This window comes from Gastrolobium bilobum, unplaced genomic scaffold (genome assembly GCF_033153095.1).
Source record: "Gastrolobium bilobum isolate Gb01-03AN ecotype WA unplaced genomic scaffold, APGP_CSIRO_Gbil_v1 utg3096, whole genome shotgun sequence".
NCBI classification, from domain to species: Eukaryota; Viridiplantae; Streptophyta; class Magnoliopsida; order Fabales; family Fabaceae; genus Gastrolobium; species Gastrolobium bilobum.
In genome coordinates, this window is record NW_026895932.1 from 92,842 (window position 1) to 101,972 (window position 9,131).

The window sequence follows — 9,131 nt, forward strand, 5'->3', positions numbered from 1 at the left end:
AAGAAACTTTGATAATGTATCTCTCTATAGGTGACATAGTTGTCAGTTCGGTCCTAGTACAAGAAAATGAAGAAGAACAACAGTCAATTTACGAACAAGGAGTAGAGCTCAGATATCAAAAGTTAGAAAAAATGCCCTTTGCCTTACTGATTTCTGCTAGAAGACTCAGACCATATTTCCAGGGACATAAGATCGTGGTCAGGTCAAATTTGCCAATTTGGCAGGTTCTTCACAAGCCTGATCTAGCAGGTAGAATGATGAGCTGGGCTGTGGAACTATCAGAGTTTGATATAACATTTGAAAGTCGTAAAGCAATCAAATCCCAAGCACTGGAGGATTTTGTCAGGGAGCTTACTTCAATCCAAAATGAGAATTCGAACAGCCCGGATACTTGGAAAGTATATGTAGATGGCTCCTCCAACTCAAAAAGGAATGGAGCCGGGGTCATAATCGAGAACCCAGAAGGTATAGCGATTGAGTACTCCATGCAAATGGGTTTTGAAACATCAAAAAACCAGGCAGAATACGAAGCCTTTATAGCCGGCCTTCAGCAGGCTAAGGAACTCGGAGCACAAAGGCTGCAGGTTTATAGTGATTCTCAATTGGTCACCTCCAAAATTGAAGGGAGTTATCAAGCTAGGGGACCATTGCTGACGAAAAATTAGGACTCTGCTAGGCAGCTAATGGCAGAGTTTGAAAAGGTGGAGGTCAATCATATTCTGAGGAACAAAAACAGCAGGGCTGATATATTCTCTAAACTAGCAAGTACCAAAGGGTGGGGAAACCATAAAACAGTGGTTGAACAGAGTATCCCAGAACCCACATGTGTAATGCAAATATCAGAGGTAGATGATTGACATTTCATCATCATCGACTATTTAGAAAATGAGACGCTACCCTCAGGAAAGGAGGAAGCCAAGAAGTTAGTCAAAGATGCAGCGCTATATATACCATGGTGGAAGGGCAGCTATACAGAAAGGGTATTTATTCACCTTTGCTGAAGTGCTTGAACTCGGATAGGGAAAAATATGTCCTGTCTGAAATCCATGAAGGAATTAATGGCCAACATGTTGGAGGTAAAGCTTTAGCTCGAAAAGCAGTTAGAGCTGGTTATTTCTGGCCATCCATGAGTAATGATGCAAAAGAGGATGTGCAGAAGTGTGATCAATGCCAGAAGCACGAAAAGAACCTGTTGGCTCCCCCAGAAGAATTAAGTTTAATTACAGCACCGTGGCCATTCTTTAAATGGGGAATGGATCTTTTGGATCCATTTGCAGCAGCATAAGGCCAATTAAAACGGTTAATAGTGGATGTTGACTACTTTACTAAATGGATAAAAGCAGAGCCGGTTGCTACTATCACCTCGGCTAAAGTCCAACGTTTCTTTGAGCGAAATTTAATTTGCAGGTTCGGGATCCCAGCTGAGGTAGTTACTGATAATAGAACCCAATTCATAAGCAAAGCCTTCCAGGAATTGATGGCAAACCTTCATATCTGGCATCGCTTCGCATCAGTAGAGCATCCCCAAACTAACGGTCAAGCAGAAACAGCTAATCAAGTCATCATAGAAGGATTGAGGAAAAGAATAGAGCAATCTGCTAAGGGGAAATGGGTAGAAGAGCTATATTATGTACTCTGCGGATACAGAACCACAATACAGACATCCACAGGGGAAAGCCCATTCAAGTTAACTTATGGATGTGAGGCCATAATTTCGATGGAATTAGGAGAGGCGTCCTGGAGAAGAGTCCAAGTGCTATCACAGACTGAAGAAGAAAATAGTAATAAAATTGCGATGGGGCTAGATTTGATAGATGAGGTATGGGTTATGGCCCATTGCAAAAACCTCGCAGCCAAACAACTCATTGCTAATCGATTCAATAAAAAGGTGAAGCCTAGATCGTTTGCAAAAGGAGATTTGGTTCTTCATCGAGCAGACATCGGAGGACGAAATGCGGCTGAAGGAAAGTTAGCCCCAAAGTGGGAAGGGTCGTTCAGAATAAAAGAAAAGCTGTCAAAAGGATCCTATATGTTGGAGACTCCACAAGGGAAGAGCATTAAAAGAACATGGAATGCAGACAAGTTGAAGAAATATTTTAGCTAAAAAAAAAATCTATTCAAGTTGAAGGGGGGACATTTGAAATTTTATTGTTATTTCAAGTTGCTTATGAATAAATTGAAATAAGTAATGTTCTTTTTTCAAAAGATCTAATATCTATTTGAAATCTAAGGTATTGGAACTCGTCTTGCCAATATGGCAAGAATAGTGAGTTCTAGCCAGGAAACAAATTCGATTTGTCAACATGGCAAGAATAGTGAGTTCTAGCCAGGAACAAATCTGAGGTATTAGAACCCGTCTTGCCAACATAGCAAGAATAGTGAGTTCTAGCTAGGAAAAAATCTGAGGTATTGGAACCTGTCTTGCCAACATGATAAGAATAATGAGTTCTAGCCAGGAAACAAATCCGGGGTATCGAAACCTGTCTTGCTAAAATGGCGAGAATAGTGAGTTCTAGCCAGGGGCCAGACCAAGGTATTTGAACCCGTCTTGTAAATAACGAGAACATGGGTTCTAACCGAGGTGGGTTAAATAGGACAACAAGGGGACTCCCTTTTAACTCCTACATTCTTGCGAAAAGAGCAAGAGACATCGCTAAAAGCAAAAAAAATATTGCTGGGAAAGAAAATTCACAAGTCCAAATGACAGCGTCACATAATGAAATAGCAGGCGTTCATCATAAGTCAAAATAATTCTCAAGTTATAGCAAGGAATTCTAAAAGAATTACAAAATAAAACGGCATCCCGGCTCTTCTATTCACTTCGGATCATCGCTTCGCAGCAGCTCTCGCATCTCGGCCTCGAATTCTTGGCCAGTAACCTCAATTTCTAGAGTAATCTCTACATTTGAAGTTTCTCCCTCCCTCAAATTTTGATCAGCTTGAGGGGGGGAATATAAACCCCACCTCGAATATAGCCAAAATCATCTAACTGGTCAATCTTCAGGGTAACCTCGGGGATAAAATATCACATTTGGTTGACAGCATTTCTAAAGGCACTACCGACAGCCTTCTCCAGGGCGGCTTGACTGAAATTATAAGCGGATTGTAAATTTTGGAGGTCAGATTTTAACTTGTCATTCTCCAGAGTCAACGTCGTAACCTTAGATTCCCTCTCCGTTAGTGTTGGGTGGTTTGCTGATGGTGGAAAAATATAAGTTCTGATAGGGGACGTTCCTCTGTTCTTTCAGAACACAGATTCGTCCCTTAGTTCCAACCCAAGTGCGCAAGTGCACGCATCAAGTAATAAAGGGAGTATTAATGCCCAAATTATCGTTCCCACGAGGATAGAGTGCTAATTATTTTTTATCATTGTTTATAAAGAGTGAAAATGAGAAGAAAAGTTAGTAAGTGAACTGTCTGGTCAAATATTCCATACTGTCTTGACAACGTTCCTCAGGAACAGTAGGTTCAATCTGATGGCAAACAGTTGCTCGCTGCGTTATGTATGTGATCCTTCCTGTTTAGAAGAAGGTGAGATAACAATCATTGGAATTTTTATAAGTACTAAATAAAATAAAATAAAACTACTAAAACAAAAATAACTATAATCAAGAGACAACAGGGTGGTGGTTAAAATAGTTTAACAGAAGGAACAGATTCACTGCTTCACTCTTAAAGGGGTTGTTTTCTCTGCTCAAGACTTAGCACCTTTTGGCTTTGTCCCAGTTTCTTTGCCTGCCAACTCTGATTCCTCAGCTCATGGTCTAGATGGCTCACAAGTTTCCATATTCCTATGGCTCCCTTGACTCCAACAGGTACTTAGTTCAGAACCTTAAAATGGACGAGTTGGCCCCTTATTCCTAAGGTGACCAGTAGCGTTTTTGCCATGACATCTACCTTCCCCCAATGGCTAAGCTGTCTGAAATCCCTTCCTTATGGAAGTTCCTTTCTCAGTATGTACCCAATTTCCATTGGCGCATAATGAATATAGCTTACTTAGCCAAAGAAATACAAAAAACTTCGGTCAAGAGTTTTGGAAACAGTTCTTTAAGAGTTTCACAATTTACCCGTTCCACAGATAGTTCAGCTCATGGCTGATAGTTTAAACATAATTATTCTCAACTGAGATCACATAGACCCGAGATTCAGTCAAGAGATAACGATTGGAACGAAGAGAAAAACACTTATATTAATTTAAAAGACATTTTACAAAAAGAAATAGAAAATGGAGAAAGATGGGTATTTGCTCGTGAGGAGTCTTAATGGTTGTTTACAGAGAAGAGAAAAGAGGTTGTCACTTAACTACAGTTACAACTTAAAATTAAACTATGTTACTAACTACTACTAAATGATCTCTTCCTTTCGGACTGCAAACCCTCCAAGATTCGATGATGTTTTTATGTGAGGGTGATCCTATTTATAGCTGGAAGAGGAGTGGCAAGACTGTAATTCCCTTGGAGCTAGTTGCTTGAATGAGGGGAGGGGAGTGTGAAGCTTGCGTGAATTGTTGAATGGAACAGGATTTGGTGATGATTAGTCGTTGTTTGCAGACCTTCCCATGTTTTGCTTCTATTTTCAGCCAATGAGAACTCTTGATTCTCTGCTCTTCACGTTTCCAGCTGCTCAGTTGGTGCACTGCCTTGCTTTTTAGAAGTCTTTAACTCTACTTTACCTGCAAAGTGTACAGAAGCATTAAATGAATAGAGCAGGTGCATTAAATGTGTCTCAGTGCGTTCCCTTTTTAATATATTTTAAAGGAATACGTTACCATCTGTTCCCCCACTGTATTTTTGTCACAAATGTGTAAAACAAGTGATTTTCATGCTCAAGTTACTCATCAGATGAGGGAACGTATGGTATTTTGCCATCAAAATGGGCTTAGATGGGAACAAATTTACGTCCCATCAAACACCCAAAACTAAACTGTTGGTTGTCCTCAAACAACTCAAAAATATTGTATTGTCTGCCCAATTTAAAAGAATATCATAACATAAAGGAACTTGAGCCAGTGAGCAACCATGAACTTTTCAGAAAATGAACTACTCTCCATTGTAAACAGTAAGAGTATTCTATCCCCAGATAAGATAAGGTTGCTGATCTTTTGTCTCACTTTCACTCATGGGTTGGTGTTTGCTCTGTCTATTCCTTGATGTGATTCTTCAGAACTTGCCTTTCTACTGCATTCCTATGAAGTACAGCTATCTTTTGTTCCAAGGATTCTTTGATGGGTAAGTGTATGGAAATGTGGAAGAAGTGGTGGTCTGATTTGTGGGATCAAGGAACGTTTAGCTTTTGTGCCTTTGAACTTGGACTTTTTCTGTTTTGAGGAAACACCTTTTCTTGAACCTTTTTCCTCCTTTGGAGGAAGGTTTTCTGGTTTTTCTTGAATTCTTTTGAATGGTTGTTCCCCTTTTTCTTTGTTTTTCTTCTGTCCTTTTTTTGTTCATTGTTGAGTATGTTCCTTGTTCTTTCTGATTGACCAGATGGTGTATGATGGAGGTGAGGTGAGTGTGTGATTCTGTTTTGATCCTTCACAGCAGAATTCATCTGTCTTCAGCAGTACTTACAGCATTAAGGCAAGCTGAGAAGTTTCATTGTGGTTACACCTCAGGAACGCTCTCAGAAGTAAGTGTTTGGCATTTTTTCGTTCCTTACCAGTTTGAGTTCACACAGATCAGCTTCTTTCAAAAATCTGAGGATTAAATTCCCTGCACTGTTTCTATCTCAAGTACTCAGAGAAAGAACAAGCATGATTAGTCAGTGACTTTGTGTTTCATGTATGTTAGTTAATCCAAAAGAATTGGGCAGTCTTAATACTACAACTGAAATGCATGTATATACCAAACAGTTTGATCAAAAAGTCTTTTTCATTGCAAAAAGATTAATTACAAGGGAACAGAAAGAAATTAAATTAAAAACAGAATTGAAAACAACTAAGCTAAGATAAATAGGAAGGTTTTCTCCTTTTCATTGTGGAGGTCAGCTTCAGCTTCCTTGGCTTCATCAATCTTCTCCTGGGTTAATGGTCTCCTCCTGAGCAGGTCTTGCAATCTGCGGACTTCATTTACAGGGAGCCATTTTTCAGCATCCTTCAGTAGATCGCTGATGATTGCAACCAGGGAGTTGATGGTGGACCTCATCATGGTTCTGCCAGTGCGGTAATGGATGACTTGTTTTTCAACATCCAGCAGTCTCGTTTCTAACTCATAGATTTTCTTCTCCAGATATGTTCCAAAGGCCCTGATGGCTTCTTTGGTTTCCTTACGTTCTTCAGCTTGTTTGGAGACGAGCCTGTTGAGTAAGAGCTCTGTTGTGTGGTTGCGCAGAGAGTTGAAAAGGATTAGGGAGTTAGCTGCTTTAGCAATTTCTCGTTGGACTGCTTGGAGTGTTGATTTATAGGATGCAGCACTGGCTTCCTTGATGGCTGCTTTTATAGTGTTGAGATGTTGTTCTCTCTCCTCCTTCTGCTGTTCCTGAAAGGTGTTGAAGGCATAGGAGAGTTGTGCCAGTCCGTCCCTTAGAGCTTTCAGCTCTTCATTAGTGCTTGTCATATCAGGTTGGGGAACAGACTTCTTGGCTGGCAACCGTTTTTCTAATTTCTCCCCCAGCATTTCAAAGATTTCAGCAATCCCAATTTGGGATTTCCTTCTAGCTGCGATGGGGATTGCTGCAGTAGGGGAGGAAGTAGGTTGCTTCTTCTGCTGGCTATTGCCAACAGCAGAAGGCACAATGGGTGTTGTGCTGGGTTCATCCACTGGTGGTCTGGATGATAAGGGCATGATCACAGCTTGTTCCTCCATTAGTGGAGGAATTGCCATCCCTTCTTCTGCCAAAGCTCTGGCAAGAGCTTCATCCCCAGATGTATCGGGAAGGATGACAGGAAATGACAGAGGACCTCCTAGATTGATCTTCCTGGGGCCTGTTGTCTTTGCTTTCTTCTTAGGGGGTTCTATGATAATCCCCTTTCCTTTGTCATTTTGCTTTTGTGGCTGAGCCTCTTGCTCAGCCACTGATGTCTCTGCAGCAGATGCTGCTTCTTTGTCTTTTTGTTCCTCTCCTTGTTGTTGCCTAGGAGAGGGTTGTGGGGTGATTTATTGTGGTGGAGAGTGAGCAGGTGGTGGGGATGGAATGTCAGAAAATGTAAAGTCTGAGCTGCTTGGGGGCGTCTCCTTTGCAACTAGTTTTGGTGCTGACTTCCTTCCAATCTTCAGCCTTTTTGCTAAAGGCTCACTCTCCTCCTCCTGGTCAGAGAGGGTGATAGGCTTTGCAGAGGATGCTCCCTCTGGCCTATTGCTGTTGAGGACCCTCTTTATCCTCTGACTTGAACGTTCCCCCTTTCTTGGGGGAGGTTTGGCAGGAGATTTCTTCTTACCCTGTTTGCCATCAGTAGCAACAGGGGCATCCTTCTTCACCTTGGTAGGATGAGGGATGGTTCTTCTGGCCGGAACGTGGCCAAAGGAGGAGGATTTTGTAGGAGTGGTCTTCTTCAGTGAGGCCACAAGTGTTTCCTCCTCACTATCCCTGGTGGGGGAACATCTGAGATTGGCAGGAATGGGTTAGGTGGTGTCAATGTAGGTGTTTTTAAGACCGTTCCAGGTCTTAGCATCTAGGATAGATGCCACCTTCGTGGTGTCATATGGGTGTTCCTCTACACCAGCTCTCCTGCAGAGTTTGGTGATGAGGCAGGGGAGGAAGATCGTAGTCTTTCTTATGACCCTTTTCAAGCTGTTGTAGATGAGGGTTACTGCATCAAACTGGAAGTGCTTGATGATGCAGTAAATTTGAACTTGAAGTCCCCAGCTAGCAGAGGCTTCATGAGAGGTGGGGGTGATATTGGAGTTGGAAAACAGTGCCCAGAACCTGGCTATGTCCTTCATGCTCCCCTTGCAGAGGGACCCTTTGTAGTAGTTGGGATTGTCCAGGGCTACTGTCTGCTTCAGATCCTTCTGAAATTCGTACACCTCCCTACTTTCCAAATACTCCTGGTATGGACAGTTGGTGACGGAGGGAAGGTGGAGTACTTCCTGGACATCAGCGGGGGAAAATGATACTTGTTTTCCCCTCACTGTGACCACATCAGGTGCCTCCTCTTCGGGCAGCCTCCTCGTCTGGTATAGGAATTCTCCCACCCAATTCAAGTTCAACTCACAGTCATCAGTGACGAAAAGCAACCACCGAAGTTTGTCCAGTGATTTCTTCACAAATGGAGGCAGAACCACTTTGTCCTGATGCAGAGAAATGTTCATTTCTGGGTACAGAATGATGGTGGGTCCAGTGAGTTCTGGTTCTTCGCCGCGGTTGGCTACAAGGGTCACTTTAAATGAAAGCTTAGTCATTTTGTTCAGAAAGGGAGTTAGGGCACAAATGCAGGAGGGATAAAAGGGTTCTGAGTTGAATGGAAGTAGTAGAACTTGAAGAAATCAGAGACCGAGTTTAAATAGACTGTGGGGGAGAAAATGAAAGGTTTTTGGGACATGGAGGTTAAAGAGAGGAGGTTGAAGCGGTAGTGGAATGGGGACGTTACCGAATGAGTGGTCAGCAGTAGGTGACCAGTTACTGATGGGATGAGTGTGAGAAGATGGAACGGTTTAGGTCAGGACGTGGGAGAGAGGGAAAAGGAAAGGGTGCAGTTGTCTTAATGGTTGAGGAGACGGTTGCTTTTTCTGCGCGCGTTTCCAAGATTTGCAATGAATGCAAATTAGATATGGCTGCGTATCTTTTTAAGTGACTCAGCAGGGACAGGTGTCCCAGTCACTCTTATCTCCTAACCCAGGGAACGTTCCCTTTGTCTTTTCCTAACTAATAATTAAATAACTGACTGAAATATATAATAAGAAAACATGCAACAATGAGTACTAAATAAGGAAAAAGGAACGTACTAACCTATCACCTATTATTTAATAAATCTAAATGAACATGTAACAAAACATATAATTATATATATATATATATATATATATATATATTATTTTTATTTTATTTATAGGATTGTGTGGTCAGGGACCACCCCAAAACTACGTTCCTGGAATTTGGACTTTTTGGAGAGGAACATTACGTTCCCTGGACTTTTTGGAGATGTGGTTATGGATAACCACCCCAAAACTTTGCTCCTCAGAGAGCAAAATGTATCT